Consider the following 23,955-nt stretch of genomic DNA (forward strand, 5'->3'; position numbering starts at 1 on the left):
ATATAGATAAATTACACAATTTTAAGTGTTTATTTATTTTATTGTTGATGATTATGGCTTACAGCCTATAACAACCCAAAAATCAGTGTCTCAGAAAATTAGAATATTATATAAGACCAATTGGTACTTTTGGCCAAGTCCTGCTGGAAAATGAAATCCTCATCTCCATAAAAGTTGCAGTCAGCAGAGGGAGGCATGAGGTGCTGTAAGATTTTGTGGGAAAACAAAACTGCACTGATTTTAGACTTGATAATAAAACACAGTGGATCAACACCAGCAGATGACATGTCTCTCCAAACCATCACTGATCATCAGTAAAAAATGTTTAAGTTTTTAGACAGGGCCTAAAGGAGGTCAAAGGGAAATAATGGGATAGAGGAGTGAAGGTGGGGAAGAAGGAAATGAGGTTAGAAGTAGTTTGTTAGAGGTGTTAGGAGAGTAAGTGTTCTTTGAAGAGCTCTGTCTTCAGGAGTTTATTAAAGATAGTGAGAGATTCTCCTGATCTGGTAGTAGAAGGTAGTTAGTTAGAGGTGTTAGGAGAGTAAGAGCTCTTTGAAGAGCTCTGTCTTCAGGAGTTTATTAAAGATAGTGAGAGATTCTCCTGATCTGGTAGTAGAAGGTAGTTAGTTAGAGGTGTTAGGAGAGTAAGTGCTCTTTGAAGAGCTCTGTCTTCAGGAGTTTATTAAAGATAGTGAGAGATTCTCCTGATCTGGTAGTGGAAAGCTAGCAGATGACTAGCGGGTGGTCATAATGTTATGCTCAGTCAGTGTAATCGAATTCAGCTACAGTCCCAAAACCTCAGAATCTGCCCTACTCTCAGGTTTAGCTCCAGTACTGCTCTAAAACGCTCTTGCAGTTGGAGTTCAGTCTCAGCGCTGCTCCTGCACATGTTCTGCCCCGCAGCGTTTAGTTACAACCCTTTCCTGGAGAGCTTCCCTAATAGTAGAGTAGCGTAGTTCAGCCCTGTTCTTGGAGGTCTGCGCTCCTGCCGAGTTTATTTTAAACCCTGCCCTTGGAGATCTGGATCTGTCCTCTCGCCAAGGTAATCCAGTACATTTAATCAGGAAGAAGAACGTCTTTGAGGAGAATTGAAAGTTGTTAACCCTAATTTTTCAAAATCAGGAACATGTCCTTACATTTCACTGTTTAAAGGACGAGGCTGTTCTTTTAGTTAAAGGAAATCTGGCCAGGCATTACCTCCTGTTCTTATACAAGTCTCCAGAGTGGACTGACTTTAGGATATTTTTGAAAATGAAGATGTCCCTCTCTCTGTTTTTAAAACAAACAAAAAAAGCTTGGCTCTCTATGAAGCAATAGTAGCTCATAAATAGATGCATCAACGCACCTAGCGTGTCCTCTAGTTAGTACTGGGCAGTATACCGGTTCGTTCGGTATAACGCGGGGTGAACTTGAACCGCTATGCGTTTCTCTCAAACCGCCATACCGCTAGAGGGCGCTGCGGAGCGCCGTGCAGAACAGAACCGTCAAAGAAGAAAGTCAAGCGCTGGTCTAGCTCCATCCTGCAGGAATCACTCCTGCTTCTGTTTCTACTGTATGAGTTTTTTTCTCCTAGTAAAATAGAGCAGTAGCTACAGCCCTTTTATATATATTAATGCTGTAGCCTGAAGGATGATTTGAATGTATTTGTTCACTGGAGAAAGAAGGGAATTGTAGCTGATTTAAATGCTGTAATGCCTATAATAACTTTAGGAATAACATATAAGTTAGTAAATTGATATTAAACTTGTATCTTGTAGCTTGTGCAATAGAACTTTTGAGAAATGTCTATTTAAATACTTAAACATTGAGTATTTTAGGTGTGTTTATAGTGTTTATGGAACTATTTATTAAAATATTTAATTTTATAAAGGAAGCCGTGTTAAATTTGTTAGCGTATCACTTTTTAAGGTCTATTGTTTACATTCTTTAGCTGTTTCTCTGATAATAAAGTTTGATTTCTTCATATATTGTGTAATATTTGTGGGACAAAGTGAACCCAATACTAATCAAAGCCTTAATTTAAAGCCTTAGTGTTTTATATTGTATGTACTCCTAACAGTACAGTAACTCACAAACCTATATTAAAGCCAAGTCATGCAAAAAATAATAATAAAAAAATAAAAATACAGTGAGACAGTCAGAATCTTAAAAATATATAGTCAAATTCATTTTTGGCCATACCGCCCAGCACTACCTCTTTTTTTTAGCAGTGGTGGTGGCAGACCCACATGTTTGAAACACTGTTTAACTGAAACCACTGTTCAATCTGTCAACACTATGAAATACATTTCCTGCACGAAAATCCTTTCACTTATTATACTATCAAGTTTATTGAGTTTACTACCTCTTTAATTACTTCTGAGGCGTTTAAGATTTAGCCAGAAACAAGCACACGTTATGATTTCAGTGTTCTTAGAAAGCTCACTTTTTCTATCCACAGAGCACTTCAATACCCCTTTAAACAAGCTTAATAAATAAACAGCAATTGGGAGAAACTGAAAAAAATGAGATCAGGAAATAAATTTGATTTTGTGCATGAGACTGGTACAATTGGCTGATAAAGGGGACAGCTTGTTTATTACTACAAAGCAAAGCAATGTAAATGCACAAAAACTTTTTAAATGTGTTGTATATGTAAAATATTAATAATAATAATAATAATAATAATAATAATAATAATAATAAAGTTATTTATGTATATTTTTAAATTAAACATATTATATACTACATTTTATGTCTGAATACTCATAATAATTAAAAATATAATGCTCTTAAAAGTAATAAATAAAAACAGTATTGTGCTATTATAATTTAATTATATCAGTTGCAAAAAATAATAATAATGGTGATAATATTGTTCATCTGAATTATTTCTGGGACAGTATATTGTCCAAAAAAATGGTTTTCATTACAGACCTAATAATAGATTATTTTTATTATTATAGAGATTTTTTTTGTTTCAAACATCTACTTAGTTGAAAAGAACAAAAAGAATGATTTCTGACAGAAGCTAAAAGTTAAAATTCTAGAATTTTAATGTAACATTTAACACACTGAGCTGCTCTAAATCTAGAAAAACAACATTAATCATGTGACAAGCACTAATTATATTTATTAGGAAATGTTAGAAAATGATTTGGTTGTTATTTTTTAATTACTGATGAATTAAAATAACAGTAATTATCAGACTCGCTCTAGTGATTGGATCAGCTGCCAGATTCCAAAAGTTTTTACTGAATCATTTTAAACTTTTAGTATTTTACCACCTTCAGACAGCCTGTAACTGTTTTACTTATTATTATTTATTCTTTGCTTTTGTTCCTTGTTTTAGCTTTTCTCTTAGTTCCTTATTTCCTTTTTATTTCTTCATTGTTTATTTTTTTTAAGTTTTGTATTATTGCTTTTTAACTTATTTTGATTAGTTTCTTTTATTATTATTATTATTATTATAATTTTTTGTTTTTCTTATTTTTCTTACTATTATTATTAATATTTTTTTATTCATTAAATTTTTGGGTTTTTTATTGTATTATGCAAAAGTTAGTTTTTGCTTAATTTTAACTTTTTGTAGTAATCTTATCATCTTTAGACCTTAATTCATTTTTTTAATTATTATTATTATTATTATTATTATTATTATTATTATTATTATTATTATTATTATTATTATTATTATTATTATTAGTATTATTATTGTTGTTTTATTATGATCATATTTTTATTTTTATCTATTTCTTTTATCTTTTATTTACTGTTATTTTTAAATGTAGTTATTATTTTCTTAATCATGTCAATCCCTGTATTTAAAAAAAAAAAATGCTCGGCTACATAAAAAATGAGGGTTGCCCTCAAAGTACAAAGTACTTCCGAGTTAAAATAAAGGATAATTAATTGATTGATTAAATTACAAACAATATCCATGAAATGTGTGTAATAAATGGCATCATAATAATCATATCTTTTGTTATATCTCTCAGCTCTACATCAGACCAGTATTACAGCTCTATTAAATTTAATGTGTGAGCTATGATTGGCACTAAATGCTGAAAGATGAATGTTTTTAGCTGTGTGTTTTACAGCGTTTGGTCTGTTGTGTTGAGTTGAGAATAGCGGGGTATAAGTTGGTACACACACTTTGGCAGCCTGTAAATGAATCATGGGTAGAACCATGATCTGGAAAAATGTTTCACATAAGAAAATAGTGTGTGTGTGTGTGTCACTGTACGTGAGTGTGAGTTTGTGTGTGAGTGTGTGTGAGCACATGCAGCGCTGCCAGAGCTTTGCAGCTTCAGATAGTTCTCTCTGATGCTGTTTGCAGAGTCTTTCCTCAGAATAAACATGCGTAATGTGGCCCGTTTGAAATGGCAACAAAGCCTTTGATGGCAAAATCAGCATCAAAGCCCACTCAGACACATTCATTCAGAGAGTTTCAGTAACTCCGCTGCGTACTGCAGGCGCACTCACAGCTCTCTGTTTGACAGTAATTCCGTCTCATGTTGAGAAGAATCAGATTTCTTGCTTTCTTTTTCTTTACGTGCTGTAGCTGTTCGGTAAGTTTGATGATGCGTATGCTGAATAATGGCAAAGCGAAATGCTTTATCTCTGATCAGAATAAACTGAGAGGAAATTGATTTACCATGAATAAGAAGCTGCTGTAAAACCAGTATTATTAGCATGGGTCACTATAGGTTTGAGAGGCTGCTGTCCAAGAAAGAAGCCCTTGCTCTGAAATCAACAGCTTTGAAATTACAATATTTTTCAGACTATAAAGCACACTATAAACAAATGTCTATTTTCTGATCTTCTTTTTGTTTCATACATAAAGCACACTGGATTATAAGGTGCATCAAGTGGCAATAGTAGTGCCTACTCACTTGTAGATCTTTAAAAAAAAAACTAACAAAAAAAAACATTTATTTCAAAGTCAAACGCGCGCTGGATGTTAATCGACACATTTTTCCTAAAAGACATTTATTTGGGTGAGTAAAGTCCTTTTGTTTATTTACAGTAGGCTTAGAATTCCAGTATTTTGTCCAAAGGTGAGCTCTAGCTGCGGTTAGCAAGTGCTTAGCCTGCCGCGATTAGCAGTGCTAGCCAGCCCAGGTTAGCAGCGCTTTTAAGTGCACCTTATAGTCTGGAAAAAACAGTAACTTGAAACTAATGTTTGCAGCTGATGAGAAAAAAAAATGTTAATGGTCATGTAAGACATCCCCAGATTTAGTTAGCATAGGAGGCAAAGTAAGGCATTCATTATTTATTATTGTACCAGCTGTTAAGCATGGTGGTGGGAGTACCAAAAAGTAGAGTTTCTCAGTGCCAAGAACACAGCAAATGAAATTGTATTCTTTAGAAGAATATTGATAATAATTTATCTTGCAAGAACATACTTTTAAGAAAGTACGAGGACAGGGGACATCTATTAAGACACCAATTTTGTTCTTGCTGTTTTGTTAGATTACATAATAGTACTGACATTCAAGGTAGTTAGTCACTTTTCTCAAAAGAAAACCAGCTTAGCTAAGGCTTTTAAAGGAGGGTATACAAGACTCACAGTATAACTAAAATGAATATACTACTAATTTCCCTCTTAATTTTTTTTTATATAAAATACAAGAACAGATTCAGGAAATGTAATCTTTTGTGGAAAATGAGTTTTCAAGCACTAGAATGCAAGCTGGGTAGTGTAAGATGAAATCAGGCAAGAATAAATAAGAACACATATTGTGCAATGGCAATAGACAAGTTGTTGGCAAAGAAAACCAGCTGTTAAGCATGGTGGTGGGAGTATCATACTCTGGGGCAATTTTGCTTATTGTTACATTGTTTATCGCACATTGAAGGAGCCATGAAGAACATTGACTACCCTGAATTCCTCAGGCAGGGTGTTTCAAGAAGATAAAGTCCATACACAGACCAACATTAAGCTTTCAAAATGTTTTTTTCCAAAGTTCTCAGATATGTGGACTTTGCTTAAATGATGAGGATGAGGACTGGTCTGAATGGTCCTAATGAATTTCATGTGACCTCACCTCACCCTGTTTGAGCTTTAAAGGGAAGGAGCTGGGGGGGGGGGGGGGGGGTCTTTAGAGTTAGTGGTCTACTTTAATCTGGGATTTTCCTGCACACTCCACACAGAACTGAACTGACCCTGCCTCAATTATTATAGTCTAAGAGGCTGAAGTCAAAAAAGAAACGGCTCTACTGAAGAGTCAAGCTAACCACGTGAACAACAGCCCCTTTTGGAAGAAGGTTTTAAGGTCAACTGAGGCCAGGATGGAGCTGATGTGTGGAGGAGTAAAAGTGAAGCGTTGGAACTGGTACATTGTGCTGTAGAGTTAAAGTAGATGGAATCATGAAGAAGGAAAATTTTATTTTTAAGCTCCTAAAGCTTGGACCCAATTGGGTGTTCCAACAGAACAGTGTCCTCTAATTCACCAATATTAAACCTTAAGAATGTTGCTATTTATAGGTTTATGTTTGAGTAAAATGAACATTGTTGTTTTATTCTATAAACTACAGACAACATTTCTCCCAAATTACAAATTAAAATATTGTAATTTAGAGCTTTTATTTACAGAAAATAAGAAATAGCTGAAAGTAAAAAAAAGATGCAGAGCTTTCAGACCTCAAATAATGCAAAGAAAACAAGTTCATATTCATAAAGTTTTAAGAGTTCAGAAGATTCATGCATCTTGGCATGTTCTACTCTCTCCAACAGTCTTACACACTGCTTTTGGATATTTTTAATTTCACTCCTGATGCAAATATTTAAGCAGTTCAGTTTGATTTGATGGCTTGTGATCATCCATCTTCCTCTTGATTATATTCCAGAGGTTTTCAATCTGGTAAAATCAAAGAAACTCATCATTTTAGGTAGTCTCTTATTTTTCCAGTGCTTATAACCTGTGCTGAAAAGACACGTCAGAGAACCAGAGATAGCCAAGAAATGACAAAAACATTTATTGAGTTCAAATCATTTTTTGTCATTTGGTTAATTATTATGGTTTCAGTCTTTATAATAAATTTCTTGTGACCTCACATTACACTTTTTAGGCATTGGATGAGCACAGTTGACAAACAACATGGTGGTGGTAGCATCATGCTTTGGATTTTGCTGTTTTGCTGCCAGTAGAACAAGTACAGCATCCCCAAACAGACCAAAAATATGATTTTTAAATGGATTTCACAAAGTCTTAACCTCAGCAACTATTAAAAAATATGGATTATGTTTAAAAGACAGGACACCAAAAAGAGCAAGAAAACTAATCAAACTAAACCCAAATCATTCTGATCAGGACTTAATATGATTATTCTTATTGTCTTAACGTAGGTCTAAAAAAAGGACTCAACCACCAACTGGTCTGAATGACCATAATGAATTTCATGTGGCCTCACATGACCCTCTTTGAGCTTTGAGAGAGGGGGTCTTTAGAGAGAAGGATCTACACTAATCTGATGTTTTCCAACACATTCCACACAGTAAATGACTGAACTGACCTTAAATCTCCCATCACCGTGACCTTAAGAGGCGGGTGACCATGAAAGATGCATGTGCTCAAAAAAAAAAAAAAAAAAATCACAAATACAAGCTTAACAGAAGCTTGCAATGGACAAATGGACAGATGTCCACATGGACAAATAAACAACCTTCTGGAAAATAACTTTTTTGTTAGATAAGACCAAGATGGAGTCATTTTTCTAAAGAGCAAAAATTAGAAAATTATGCATTTATAACTGTACCAACTATTAAGCATGGTGGTGGTAGGAGTACACAAAAAAATTGAGACCACTTAAAAGTTATGAGTTTCTTTGTTTTTACCAAATTGAAAGCCTCTGGAATATAATCAAGAGGAAGATGGATAATCACAAGCCATCAAACCAAGTTGAACTGCTTGAATTTTTGCACCAAGAATGGCATAAAGTAATCCAAAAGTAGTGTGTAAGACTGGTGGAGGAAAACATGATACCAAGATGCATGAAAACTGGGATTAAAAACAGTAGTACACAAGTGAGGGAATTATGCGAAAGGAAACGTGGACCCAAGTGTGTTCCAACTCGATAAAATCTCCAAACAGACCAATTGCCAAACCTCAGCCCAATTAGAAAGTATTTATTTTAGGCTTAACAGACGAGTCAGGACACTGAACACATTTATCTAAAAACCAAAAAAAGCCATTTGAATTTTTTTACAGCCTAAAAGGGCGCAGAACAGAAACTCTGACTGCTCTATACCACTATAATGAATTTCATGTGACCTCACATCACCTAGTTTGGGCGTAGGGGGAGGATAGAGGGGTCTTTAGAGCTGGTGGTCTACATCTCTTAACTTAATCTGGGATTTTTAAGTGCATTCCTCCCAGACCTGAACTAACCCTGAATAGTCCATTACAACGGATTTAAAGGCTGGTGACCAAGAAAGCAATAAAAAGCTCCTGCTCCAAAATCAACACTTTCAAGATAAAGAGTTTTAATGGTTGGCGGTTTGGCAGAGTTGTTGGTGGAGAAAAGCAGCTGTTAAGCATGGTGGTGGGAGCATCGTGCTCATTGGCTTTTTTGCTGCAAGTGAAACTAGATGGAATCATTAAGGAAGATTACTTCAGAATTCTCAGAAGTCTGGATGTTCCAACAGGACATCATCCCCAAACAGACCAACTTGATTTTACCAAATTGAAAACCTCTGGAATAAAATCAAGAGGAAGATGGATGATCACAATCATCAAACAAAGCTAAACTGCTTGAATTTTTGCACCAGGAGTGTAAAGCATAAAGTTATCCAAGAGCAGTGTGTAAGACTGGTGGAGAGAGGAGAACATGATGCCAAGATGCATAAAATGAAAACTGTAAATAAAAACCACGGTTATTCCACGGTTTTTCAACCCGTTCTGATCAGAGATGTTTATTATAGTAATAAAACAGTCTAAAGGGGCTTAAATCATTTAAATAAATGTACTCAAATAACCCGTTTAAAGCTTGCGGCGGGTGTGAGGGGTCTTAGAGAGAATGGTCTACTTCAGTCGGGTATTTTCCACCACATTTCCAAATGTGAACTGCAGATCTGACCCCGTCCAGGCTGCTGTTGAGTTATCCTCAGAGTGAAAGCAGCAGTATGACTGAATCTGTCTGTCTGCATTAAGACTCAGAGCAGTTCTGGTAGCAGCTTGGAATGCGTTAATCCACCAGAGGAGCCATCGACTGCTTGACTGCTCATACATATAGCATTTACGCTTATACACACCTTCAGCAAGGAGTTAGAGTAAGCTTCATGACTGCAGCTAAGCTGTGTGGGAAAGCCTATTTGAAGTGTGTATGTTTTTTTGTGAATTTATTCCTCTCTCATCCTTAAGTTACCCTCTACTTTTACCCAGGTTACCTCAAGTGACCAGGGGAAATGCTGTATTTTAACGACTTCCACGAATCGTGTAACAGATGCCACTCCGTGACAGAATAGCTGCTGGGAAGCAATAACACTAAGTGTTTCACAAATGGTCCAATGTGCTTAATTTAATTAGTCACTTTGTCCTTTAATGCCTCTTTTCACGGGACTGAAGTAGTGCTGTTGTGACTGTGACTTATTAGGAATCTTAGGCTTAAGTGTGTGTATTTTATTATTATTATTTTTTTTTTAAATAACCATTGCTTAAACTGCTCCTCATTGCTGTCCAATGAAAAACAAGCATTTCTGGGGCACTGAGTTCAGCGGTCTAAAGCGCTGCCACTATGAGCAGGAGGTCGCAGGTTCGAACCTCCGCTCATGCAGCTCTGCCATCAAGCTGCCGGCACTCAGAGAGAGAAAAATTGGCCCTGCTCCCTCCGGGTGGGTAGATGGCGCTCTCTCTCCCCACATTAATAAAGGGTGATGTCCACAGCACAAGGCATCTGTGAGCTGATGTGTCAGAACCGAGTCGCTGCGCTTTCCTCCAAGTGCGCTGTAATGCTGCTTGGCAATGCTGCATCAGCAGCAGCTCAAAAGAAGCGGTGGCTGACTTCACATGTATCGGAGGAGGCATGTGCTAGTCTTCACCCTCCTGGTGTGTTGGGGCATCACTAGTGATAGGGGGAGTCCTAGTGAGTGGGTTGGGTAATTGGCTGTGCACAATTGGGAAGAAATTGGGTGGAGGATTTGAAATAAAATAATTTTTAAAAAAGCATTTCTATTTTTGGCGCTTTTTAGATTACTATATCATTTGAACACACAAACTGTCCTTTGCACTGTGCAATTCTATTTGTTAAATGGGAATAGGAATTCTATAAAATGGCCTGAAATAAACTCTTTTTACATTAAACTTTCATTTAAAGTTAAAAAAGATTTTAATTCTCGCTTTAAACTTGCTGTTTTGGAGGGTTATTTTTTCCCCCCAACAGCAAGAATATGTACTCCTCTACCGCATGTTTGACATTAGGCCTAGTGCCAAAAGTCTACTTCAGAGAGTCATAATCTATTGGCAGTACAGGGACTAGACAGTCAAATGCATTCATTAAAAGAGGACAAATAGGACGTGTAGAATATACAGCTCTGGAAAAAAAATAAGATACCACGTAAAAATGTACTCTTAATGCAGAATAATGAACTATTAAATAAATACATATGGTAAATTTTGTGTCTGTCTACATTATTTTTAAACAACTTTTTCATTTATGAAATACAGCTCTGAAAAAAATGAGAGCACTTAAAAATGTTACGTTTCTTTAATTTTACCGAATTAAAAACCTTTCATATATAGTCAAGGAGAAGATGGATGATCACAAGCCATCAAACCAAGCTGAACTGCTTGAATTTCTGCACCAGAACTAAAGGCATAAATTTACCCAAAAGCAGTGTGTAAGACTGGTGGAGAGAGGAGAACATGCCAAGATGCATTAAATGAAAACTGTGATTAAAAACCAGAGTTATTCCACCTCATTATTATTTTTTTAAAAGCACTAAGTGTAGCTTATAATGTCCTAGTCCTGTACAGCTTATATCAGCTCATTTTAGACAGTTTTTAAAAAGGGTAAAGTAATACTAAGCATAATGATGTAAGTGATGCTTAATGCTTAATAGAATTTAATTAATTTAATAGCATGTAAAAATGAACTTGAATCGGATGTTTTTCTCACAATAACACATTTCTGTTATAGGAAAATTGAGGCCCTTTTACTTTATAGAGTGTGCTGTAAGCTGGACCAGTAGAAGAATTGAGCACATGCATGAGTGTCATGCAGGCTGCCCGCCTATCATGCAAACTAATCACTACCGATTTATCAGGAAGATCAGTTTAATCAGCGAGGATTAATTTTTTTAATCAAGTAATGGCGTTTAATCACTGCAGGATCTTTCTGAATTCATCAGCATGGAGCTCTAAGGTTCTGAAAGCGTTTCTGGAAGGAGAAGAGCAGAGGAAAGCCCCTGTTTCACGGGTGGTTACTCTTGACGCAGGCGCTGCACTGTTTTTGTTGGTGACACAGTTTCTGATCCGCCGGTCACTGGCCCAGTTCCTGGCCTCTGCGTGAGGGAGAGCAGGCGGTCTAGTGAGGAAGCATCTGACTAAAGATTAGCTGCCTTTCAGAGATCCTGAACACACGCACACACACACGCACACACACACACACATACCGCACACACACACTTTCTCTCTAAGGTGTCTGCTGTAGACATTTATAACCATCATAGCAGTATTCATTTATATAATGCCTGTAATGCATGTGACATTGCCAATGAATATTCATTAATTCATATTAATATTCATATTCATTTTTTCATCTATTAAGCTTAAGCTTTTTGTGTGTGTTAAAAGGTTGCAGTTAAACACTACACATGTGTAGTGTTTCCATTTAAAGATATTTTTATGGTCAAGTGATTGCTTAAAAAAAATAATAATAATAATAATTCCCAAGGTTTTGCATTGACTGATTGAAAAATGCATGGCACCTCCTGTAAAGGATTTAATCTTGAAGGCAACATACAGCTCTTCAAGCTGAACTGCTTGAATTTTTCAGGCATAAAGTTATCCAAAAGCAGTGTGTAAGACTGGCGGAAGAGAACATGATGCCAAGATGCATGAAAACTGTGATTAAAAACCAGGATTATTCCACCAAATATTGATTTCTGAACTCTTAAAACTTTATGAATATGACCTTGTTTTCTTTGCGTTATTTGAGGTCTGAAAGCTCTGGGTCTTTTTTGTTATTTTAGTCATTTCTCATTTTCTGCAAATTAATGCTCTAAATGACAATATTTTTATTTGCAATTTGAGAGAAATGTCTGTAGTTTATAGAATAAAACAACAATGTTCATTTTACTCAAACATAAACCTATAAATAGCAAAATCAGAGAAACTGATTCAGAAACTGGTCTCTTATTTTTTTCCAGAGCTGTAAAATCTCATTTCTAAGTGTACTTTTCTGTATTACTTCTGCCATGACAGAAGTGTGCTGATTAGGGGTGGGCGATATGGCCCTAAAGTAATATCACAATATTTCATGTAGTGCTAAACGGCACCGCCAAAGAAGCATACAGCTCATTGGCTAATTCTAGCCAGTTAGCATAACAAGCTAACACACTGTCCTGCCTGGAGAAACATGAGAACAGAACTCCTGGAGCTTCTGCTGCTGCTCCTTGCAATATGAGTAACTATAGCTCCTCTTTTAAATCTATTAATACTTTAGCTTAGAGGATATATTTAATGCACACTGAACTGAATGTATTTGTTGACTGGAGAACCAAGAGATTTAATAACCTGATACACTGATTAACAGCTGCTTAAATACTTCAATGATACGTGGCGTCAAGTATTGATATTATGATATTATGATATGAGCCTGATTCCCACCCCTGTTTAAGGTGTATTCAGCAATCGATTGTACAACCGAAGTATCAGTAATAATTGCTCTAAAACAAGCAAATTTGCATGTTCCATCCAATGCAGCGAATCAGATTTGATTCTGATTAACTGGAAGGATTCTGGAAAAAGTCCTAACGTCAGCAGACTCTGAGAGGCTTTGTTGAGTGAGGTGATCACGTTCATGACTTCTACTTTCTGGATGAGAGCCAATGTTCCACTGAAACTTTTGACACTTAGAACAGGTTCCCAACACACACACACACTCATAGCATAACATGCCTACTAGAGAGAAAGCTGATATAGACATGTGAGCAGAGAACAGGTTGGTCTGCTTTCTTTTCTCATTGACTTCAGATGAAGTCAGATAAAAAGAAAGAGGGAGAAAAAGACAGACGAGTGGGAGAGATGAAGAGATGAAGGGATAAGTTGTGGGTTCACACGTAGCTCTGGCCGCACGACCACTGAAGTGTTCATGACGTCGTGGAAGAGATCTTCCAATAAATGCTGTTAAAAGGTGTTAATATGTGGAGCGCTGACTCAAGTCAGGAGTCTTGACTGACCTTCTACCCCTCAGCACGTTTCTGAACGGGTGCTTTGGATGCGGGGGTTTCGCAGTCGTTCTATAGGCCGCCTCGGGGCGACCTGCGCAGTCGCAGCTCCCGTAAACGTTAGCGTGACCCACATCGAGTCCCGCTTCCTCCCCGATGTGATGTGTGACTCTCACCTCTGCAGAAATATTGCCCTCCACTCGATAGCGTGGGCGATATCGAGGGGCTGGTTACAGGTCTGACGTCTCTGTGCAGACCACAGAGCATCCTGTATATGTGTGTGTGTGTGTGTGATCGTGTGCGTGAGTTTGTGAATGTGTGTGTGTGTGTTTGTGTGTGCAAGTGTGGTATTAGTAATGAAATTCACACTTCCTTCATTTCCATTGAAGCAGCAGATGCAGTCGAATTTTTTGTGGTGAGAGCTCTCTCTCTCTCTCTCTCTCAGATACTCTATCTCTCTCACCCTAGCTCTGTCACTCCCTCACACGTACACTCACACCAACACACACACACACACGCATACACACAAATACACGCACAATTACTGGCAATTCTTTTAAGTGTAAACAAAGTCATGGAACAGAACGATTGGGGGTTGTTGGCTGTGACACACATTCATATTCACATTATTACATTATTTAAAAAAAAAACATTAGTATCTTAGTTTTTTGATATTTTTATTATTTATTAATATATATATTTTTTTTACAATATTTGATCAGAAAACAACTCCAGCTCATGACCGTTTCGTCAGCTGCTTCATTTCCATGTTAGACCCCGCCGAAAACGGATGTGGACTTGAGTAATCTCTGCGTTCACGTTTGGAGGGATTTTTTTTTTCTTCATAGAAATAGCATTAGTTCTCTTTTCTGTAGAACTGAAAGTAGAGGAAGTGCGGATTGCAGTATGAGTCACAAAACAAGTGTTTTACTGTACCTTTTTCCTCAATATATGGCTACAGTATGTCAGAATGGAAACAACAACAACAATCTCGGACACTTGGATAAAATAGGTATAATAACTAGGAATGTCATGACACCAAATATTTGTTGGGAGTCGATATCAAAACCAATGAAATTCTGCATTTATCGACTCCATAACAAGGAGTTAAAACAACAAATTAAATGTATTTTTTTATGCTTAAGCTCTTCTTACGAATAACCATAATATAAACCATTCTCTCTCGTGGAAGACATAGAAATACTTTTTTATTTTTAGTTTTTTTATTGTATTTGAAGTTCCTTTATTAATAAAGAAATATTAATCTCAATCTCAAGCACATTTTAGTTTATTTGTATTAAAAGGGGTTGTTGATTGATTAAAATCAATGCACCCAGTTTGCACCTACTAATGTTGTTCCTACTTCTTAACACTGAAACCTCTAATAATAGATTTCTAATTGTAAAATCAGTATAAGATAATCACAGTAGGATATTATTTATATTCAATGATGTTTCTTAAATTGTATTGTAAATTGTAAAAAGTCACATCAACAAACATAAAAAAATATGGAAAAAGAATCAAGAATGTAAATAAGGATGGCTCTTGGCTCTGGCAGCTGATGGCAAGCTGCATGACCGGGATTCGAACCAATGATTTCGCGATTATAGTGGCAGCGTTAAGCCTGCTAGACCACTCGGTGCCCTGCTAAAAACTGCTAATACGTCTCCAGGCTATGTAAAAAGTATGATATACGGCCAAAATTGTAAAATTAAAAATTAAATAAACGCTTTAAAGTTTGTAGATTACTTGTATTGATTAATGTGTTAACATTAGCATCACTAAAAAAATAAAGCCTCCTTGACCACCAATGAGGTTTTCACCTTAGGCTGTTTAATCAGTGCCTAATACTGTATATATATTCAGTACATTAGAACCAGATAATAGTTTTTAATTGTTATTGATCAATCAGAACTCAGATATTATCACCAAAGTATGAGGAGAAAGGCACGTTCCCTGAGTGTTGGATTATTTGGTGTTTTCTTACAATCTGATTTGAGCATCATAATAATTTATAATAGTGGATCCGAGAAAAAATACATTTTTTCAGCAATCAAAATATCAAGTTTTTTTTTATTAATATAGGACACATTTTTAAGGACTGTTATATATATATATATATATAGATAATATATATTATTAATAGGGATCTCAGTAAACTAAAAAGATCTACAGCAATAAATAGAAGTAAAAAAAAAAAAAAAACTGTGAGAGGCAGAGGGTGTGCCCATAAAAGTGTCTTGCTATAGAGTTACTCTAGTGTGTAGGAACAGGGGATTTTACTCTGATCATGGTAAAAAGGAACAATTACAACAGAGCTGTGCCATCACAAGTCTAAATCACAAGGTATAAGTCAGTACCCTTCTTGTTGCAAAACATTCTTTTTTTTTTTTAAGAAAAAACCCTGTTTATTTGTGAGCAGTATGACCAAAATTAAGGAATTTAGTGGATTCTGTTATCCAGAATGACTGACAACAGGGGGGACACTGTGGGGCTAATAAGGGAATAATTTCAGATGGAGGTAGAGCTTCGTAGAGGTAGAACATTGTAGAGTGCAGTAGTTTGATGTAGAGAGAGGCCAAATAAAGTAGTAAAAGAGATAGAGCAGGTGGAGGTAGAGCATCGTAGAAGTAGAACATTGTGAAGTGCAGTAGTTTGAGTTAAAGAAAGGCCAAATGAATTAGAGTGAGATAGAGCAGATGGAGGTAGAGCATCGTAGAGGTAGAACGTTGTAGAGTACAGTAGTCTGAGGTAGAAAGAGACCAAATGAAGTAGAGCGAGAGAGAGCAGATGGAGGTAGAGCATCATAGAGTGCAGTAGTTTGAGGTAGAGAGAGTCCAAATAAAGTAGTAAAAGAGATAGAGCAGATGGAGGTAGAGCATCGTAGAGGTAGAACGTTGTAGAGTGCAGTAGTTTGAGGTAGAGAGAGGCCAAATAAAGTAGTAAACGAGATAGAGCAGATGGAGGTAGAGCATCGTAGAGGTAGAACGTTGTAGAGTGCAGTAGTTTGAGGTAGAGAAAGGACAAATAAAGTAGAGCGAGATGGAGCAGATGGAGGTAGAGCATCAAAGAGTTAGAACGTTGTAGAGTACAGTAGTTTGAGGTAAGGAGAGGCCAAATAAAGTAGTAAAAGAGAGAGAGCAGATGGAGGTAGAGCATCATAAAGGTAGAACGTTGTAGAGCGCAGTAGTTTGACGTAGAGAGAGGCCAAATGAAGTAGAACGAGATAGAGCAGATGGAGGTAGAGCTTCGTAGAGGTAGAAAGTTGTAGAGTGCAGTAGTTTGAGGTAGAGAGAGGCCAAATAAAGTAGTAAAAGAGATAGAGCAGGTGGAGGTAGAGCATTGTAGAGGTAGAACGTTGTAGAGTGCAGTAGTTTGAGGTAGAGAGAGGCCAAATAAAGTAGTAAAAGAGATAGAGCAGGTGGAGGTAGAGCATTGTAGAGGTAGAACGTTGTAGAGTGCAGTAGTTTGAGGTAGAGAGACCAAATAAAGAAGAACGAGATGGAGCAGATAGAGGTAGAGCATCGTAGAGGTAAAGCGTTGTAGAGTGCAGTAGATGGAGGCAGAGTGAGGTAGAGCATTGTAGAGTGACTGAGATCGAGGCAGATCAAGGCAAGGTAAAGTACAGCGAGATCAAGAGCAAGCAGGGTGATTTAGAGTGAGGCAAACTGAAGTAGATGGAGGCAGAGTGAGGTAGAGCATTGTAGCTCAAGCCAGAGTGAGGTAGGGTGAGGTAGAGGTTCACAGTGAAGACTCACACCACCAGTTCTTATCCTTGGAAAAATTAGAGCAGCCAAGTTTAAATGAATTTAGCATCTTAATTTATCCATATATATATCCAACAGCATTACTGCACAGCACATTTCCGTCCGTATCGTACAGCCCTAAGGAAGAATAAATGAATGGAGGAGTAAATAAGTGAATGAATAAGTGAATAACTGGGTGAGGAGTGCGGGTTATTTGAAGGTGTGGTGATGTAGAGGTGATAAGGACGGTGGTGTGGGAGGCTGTGGTTGAGATGACTAGGCTAGCTGACAGCTGGGCACAGCCAGACACATCAGTGGGTGGCAATAAACACAAACTCCTGTGTGTTTGTGTGCGAGTGTGTGTGTGTGTGCACACTCCCAGGAAGTGAACACAAACACACAGACACATGCGCACACACTCCTCTTCTATTCTCAGAATGAGTGTAAGCGACTACGCATCACTGGCTGCGTGATTTCCCTGTGTGTGAGTGTGTGTGTGTTGACAGAAGGGGACTTCTGGACGTCTCACAGATGCACCTTCATGCTTCAGTCTCACTGTTCAGGTGGACGATCATGAGGGAGATCGTGTGTGTGTGTGTGTGATTGGGATCTGTATCATTCTGCAATCTATACCAACTATAAACATCTTTCAGTGGATTTGAGTATACTTGCTTAAAATTGCACAAAAATCTGTAGGGAATTGATATAATAACCCTGCGGATATCTCACCTGCAGCACCTGGAAAATGTTTTTTTAGGCCTTTTACAATAACTCAATAGGGGATTAATAAAGATTTGTCTGTCTTTCTTCTCCTATTCCTCTGCTAATAATAATAATAATAATAATAATAATGACATTAGTTTCCTTATTTATCACCCCTGGTAAAACTATTAATAGGTGAAGATAGTGCTGGATGATATGACCCTAAATTGGTATTGTGATTAACCAAACATTTTACCTTTCAATAAAAAAATAAAAAAATAAATAAATAATGCCTAGATCCAGAGGAACACTACAGCCAGTGTATTTGCAAAAATCTAATTAAACAGGGTTTCAAACTGGAAAAACTCCCTGCCATCCATATTGTACTGCTTTCTCTCTCTCTTTATTCTCTCTCTGTCTCATTTTATTCTTTCAAATCATTGTAAATTAACATTTATTGATGTGCCTTTACAGATTTATCAGTTATGCAATGCAGTGATATTCTCTTGATAATTTTTCTATGATCAGTCTGGACAAATCTAAAGAGTTTTGGACCTTATTATACATGTGCCTATATACAGTCACCAATTAATCAATTTAATGTTACAGTTAATGTTTAGAGTTAAATATTTACAGCAGTTTGGGTTATTCTGATATCTCCTCAGTGAAAGTGAAGTAAGCTGTGTGCTGGTCTGTGTAGATCTGGTCAGTCAGGTCATAGTCAGCTCATCACTACACCCACTACCTCAGACTCAGTCTCACCACTGGTCATGAGGAGCACTGTGGAACTCTGTGGGCTGGACAGTAGGGACTTTTTCTTTGAAGGGGTGTAGGAGGTGTGGGGACGGTCACTATATAGGGGACTACACCTTATATTTGAGTTTTTATAGAATGTATTTGTCATCTTATTAATATAATGTGTTTTACTACAACCTAATAAGTATATAAGTGTGTATATATATGTGTGTGTGTGTGTGTGTGTGTGTGTGTGTGTGTGTGTGTGTGTGTGTATTTATGTGTTTCCTGGAAAGGGCAGTGGAAGTGGAATGCAGTGACCTTTCATATCACACTACACCTGCTAGACTCTCTCTCAGTCAGTCACTCAGTCAGTCAGTCTTTCTTTTTAAGATAAAATCATTGCTCTCTATGAATTATTCAGCACCAAAAGTGATTTTTTGCCTTTTTTGTATATATATATATATATATATATATATATATATACAAATATTTTTTTTTGTCACACTCTGTTTGGACACACCTTAAATTCAGTGTTTTTTTTTTTTTTGTTTTTTTTTGTTTTTCATTATTTTTAAATGTTCTGTATTGCAGATTAATACTAAAGTCATCCAAACTATGAAGACAAAACTTATGGAATTATTTAGTGAACAAAAAGTGTTAAGTTTTATATTTTAGATTCTTCAAAGTAGCTCCTTTTGCCTAGATTAGACAGTTTAGCACTTTAGCATTTTCTCAGTCAGCTTTATAAAGTAGTCACCTGGAATTCAGACTTTCAGTTAACAGCTGTGCTGAACTCGTCAGGAGTTAATTACTTGAGTTTCTTGTTTCTTAATGTGTTTGGGAGCATCAGTTGTAAAGTAGTGAAGAGGTAGAGTTACAGGTATACAGTGAATAGTGAATATTTGAGTAATGTTCTAATCCAGATTTTGGCAAAAACTACTTAACTAAGTAAAGAAAAGTTCAGTCAGTTTTAAACATTTCAAGAACTTTGAAAGTATCCACAAGTGGACGTGCAAAGACCTTCAAAAATGTTATGATGAAACTGGCTCTCATCAGGACCGCCCCAGGAGAGGAAGAGCGAGAGTTTCCTCTGTTGTAAAGGTTAAGTTAATCAGAGTTACTAGCCTCAGAAACCACTAAAAGTTAACAGCTCCTCAGATAAGAGCATCTAAATGCTTCTTCACAGAGTATTTTTGTTTAACATTTTTACATTTTTTTGTTACTACATGATTCCTTATGTGTTCCTTTATAGTCTGAATCACTTCACTATTCATTTACTATGTCTCTGTTAACAGAACTTTATAACGAGAAGAAAGAAAACAGTATTTAAATAATGCTAACCCGTTATGTTACACAAGCTAAACAGGATTAACCAGAGAAATCCAATCTACTGCTATTTTGTATGCAAAAATAATGTTTTTTTGAAGAGCATATTTTGTTCTTTAACATAAAATTATATGTATTAAAAACATTAGTAGATATGATAGAAGAATGTTTTGTCAAAAGTCTCAAATTATTTCTAGAATTAAAAAACTAAATTCCACAGTTAATGCATATTTTGTTAGATAGACTTAAAGTGCCACTAAACCCTAAACCAAATTTTTCTATTAGTAGATGAAATGTGTTCCTTTGTAATGAAACAAACCAGTTCTTCTTTAAAAATTTAAAAAATCTAATTTCCTAATCTTTAAAAACACTTTTATTGTGGTAAATTTTTCTCAGGTTCAACTGTGCTTTAGGCAAGGATGACGTGTTCGAGTACTTTCGTACACAGACACAATCACAATATGCAGATCAGTCAATCAATAATACTGTGGCTGCAGCTCAGCCAATCAGCTCTCCCTCCTGCCCTGCCCCACCCCTAAACCCATACATCACCCAGTGCCCCGCTCAAACTACTGCTCCCATTTTTATTTATCCTTTTTTAAATTTGAGTTGTGGGAGTCAGCTAAAATGAGATAAAACTCATAATGTCATAATGTCAGCTGGCACCACTTTGGGGTTTACGTGCACCTGGACTGACTTATCCTGTTTCATTTAACGCAGCTAATTGAAAGAAACAGACTAGTGACACCAATAACATCCTTTTTACGTCATCAGCTCCAGATTCCAGATTCTTCTCTATTAACTGCTCGCTGTATGTCATTTTGCTGAAATTAGCTGTAAATCATTTATAAGATCTTTAAAGATAGCTTTAATTCCATTACACAGATAACATTCTTCAATACAGAGTGCTTTCTTTCTGCTGCCTGCAGTTCTCGGCTGCAGGAAGGTCACTGTTAGAAAGAGAGAGTGCTTCAGTCACTCTGTGGAGTTTTAGGAGATCAACAGGAAGTGCGCTTGTTGCCAAACCGTGCACAAGTCCCATAAATGAGCTGCATTGTTTGGTGTTTTGGTCGCTGTCTTAAGAGACGGTGATTTCCCCAATCAGAACTGCGTCTGTGTCGCATTATGACCCGAAGCTCCACGAGGGCAAGTGCAGGCTGGGCTTCAGGCACAGAGATTTCCTGGAGGTTTAGATTGATGAAATTATGAAGGATAATCTGTGGAATTCCTTTATGAAAAGGAGGAATGGAGCAGGTTTTCCCCCTCGGTGAGAAGGTGAAGGATCGCACACTGCAGGCTGTGTTTAGGGGACGCTTTCCAAACACTCATGTGACTCTTGATGGGCCATTTCCCCTGCTATAATTACATTACAGAATTCACCTGATGTCAGTCCCGACACACTTGCAGACAAATATAAAAGGCATGGATAACTTAATTAGCTCAGAATGAGACATTAAAAATAATTATCATGCAGAGTTTATTTAATTTCAGTTCAGAGAAAGCTGTTTTGGCTAGAGAATGGCCTGAAGCAGAGAGAAATAAAAGTAGCTTCACTGAGCAGATCAAAGCAGAATGTTTGGTGTTATGGTTACCATATTTTTCTCACTATAAGGCACATCGTTTTATAATGTGCACTATTAATAAATGTGTATTTTTGGTCTATTTTCATACATAAGGCACACCGGATTATAAGGCGATTATTATGTGACACTAGTAAGGAACAGTGGTGTTGCCACTGTTCCCTTCTAATTCAGCCGGTCTCACCTTTACAAAGTTTATAAATTCTACAGATTTCAAACTTCAACTGATGCTGCAACTGATTCATTAGATTAGTTTAGATGTGACCAATAAGTTCACTTTTTTATTGTGTATATTTTATTTAGTTTGCTTTTTTTTTTAACATAAAACACAACTAATACAATACTGAAAAATAGAAAACAAAAATAAATATGTAAATGAGCAGACAAAAAAAGAAAAAAAAAAGGATTAAGACATTTTCGAATAGGACATACAAAATAATAGAATTATACATATAGTGTAAAAACAATTATTAAAAAGAAATGGCCAACCTAGTGTACAACTAACAAATATAATCAAAGATAAAATTCAAAGAAATCTTACATCACCCTAAATCAGTCAGTCTGGTCAAAGGAGTCATTTAATCTATTCAATATAGTCAAGGAAGGGCTGCCACACCTTATAAAACATTTCCAGTTTGTTTCTCAAAAGGTAGGTGATCTTTTCTGGGGGTATACATTGATAAGTTCACTTTTAATTACACTATTTTATAAAACTTATTTAAAGAACTTGTTTAGTCCAGTTTCTTAGTCTTTATTCACATTAAAAACCTCATTAAACAATTATCTTTTTTTTTTTTTTTTTTTTGCTCAGATTTGATTTGGCTGGAGTCAAATCTTGACTGTTCCCATATTTCTCATTAGGGGTCCATAAACCTGTCCATAAAACAGTATACTGTATGTGAGAATCTTCTTGTACTTGTGTATGTTGCCTCCACAGAGTCATTTATGAAAATGAGGAGATTAATCACTGGTAGAAAAATGTCTGGGAGTGTTTGTAATGCTCAACACTACGTCTGTTTATACATAAAGTCCTGCCCTTCAACAAAAACAACCAATCAGTTTGCTTGTTCCATCGCAAGTGAAGAAGGATCAATGTCCTAATAGCCCCACTTTTCAATGTGTGATGATCTGAACAAGTGCAGTGGTGAGAACACATTCATTCATGTTACATTCCCACCAATCAGATACCTACCTGATCTATAAACACGATTTAAATATACTCAAATCTGATATTAAAAATGATCTGGTGTGCCTAAACCCTGAAAAAGTCAGTGTCAATCAGTGTCACATAAACGTAGCCTCAGACTGACGCTCTATTACATAGGGAAAAGCTAATTCATAATCTGAGGCAGGAGTTATCAAGTTATATGATTTTAAACAGGGATGTGTTTTTGGTTTTTGAGTACCGTATTTTTCGGACTATAAGGCGCACTTAAAAACTTTTAATTTTCACAAAAATTGACAGTGCGTCTTATAATACGGTGCGCCTTTTGTATGGATTTTACTCGTCAGGTTGTAAGGAGCAGTAAACACACACTCCGTGCAGCGTTATAGAGAGTTTCAGTGCTATACAGAGTCCAGAGCCGTGCAGCTCCGAGGCTGAGCAGCAATAGCATTAGCTAGATGCTAACCGCTAAGCTAGCTAGCTTATTCACTGAGATCAGTATTATCTAAATTTTACTCGTCAGGTTGTAAGGAGCAGTAAACACACACTCCGTGCAGCGTTATACAGAGTTTCAGTGCTATACAGAGTCCAGAGCCGTGCAGCTCCGAGGCTGGAGCAGCAAATAGCATTAGCTAGCTTATTCACTGTTCAGAGATCAGTATTATCTAAATTTTACCCGTCAGGTGTAAGGAGCAGTAAACACACACTCCGTGCAGAGCCGTGCCGCTCCGAGGCTGGAGCAGCAATAGCATTAGCTAGATGCTAACCGCTTAGCTAGCTAGCTTTTTCACTGTTCAGAGATCAGTATTTTCTAAATTTAGCACTTTTAATACTGCTGGAGCAGTATTATTAGAGTTAGATGCTAATCGCTAAGCGTTCACCGTTCAGAGGTGAGTTATCGGCCTGTAAGTCTGTGCTGCTTTGCCTGGCTAGCATTAGCTAGATGCTAAGCGCTAACTCTCTCAGAGGTGAGTTTTATCAGCCTGTAATCTGCTTGTTTACCGTGTTAAAACAAGCTACGGGGGACGAATCGCTAGCTAATATCTCACTGTCTTACCAGAACACGCAGGATTACTCAGTGTAACGCTGTCGTTTAAGTTTGGGTTAACTTTACTAGTTTAGGTGACTAGCTAGCGTGCTAGCGGATAGCTATGCTAACGCTGGTGCAGCAAGCCTTAGTGGACATCTGGAAATCTAAGCTTACTGTAAATAAACTGAAGCACGTTACTCACCCAAATAAACAGTTTTCAGGAGAGGAATCTGTGTAGATTAATATCCAGCACTCGTTTGACTTTGAAAGAGCTAGATTTGTATACGGAGACGCTCCAC

The 23,955-nt window shown here is 36.8% G+C and overlaps 1 protein-coding gene across 24 annotated transcripts in view; it reads left to right on the forward strand.

The window, feature by feature from the left end:
• Window positions 1-23,955, forward strand: part of itpr1b (inositol 1,4,5-trisphosphate receptor, type 1b) — a 227,391-nt gene that overhangs the window by 192,636 nt on the left and 10,800 nt on the right. The gene's annotated exons all lie outside the window — the stretch shown is intronic.

Source organism: Astyanax mexicanus, chromosome 24 (assembly GCF_023375975.1).
Source record: "Astyanax mexicanus isolate ESR-SI-001 chromosome 24, AstMex3_surface, whole genome shotgun sequence".
NCBI classification, from domain to species: domain Eukaryota; kingdom Metazoa; phylum Chordata; class Actinopteri; order Characiformes; family Acestrorhamphidae; genus Astyanax; species Astyanax mexicanus.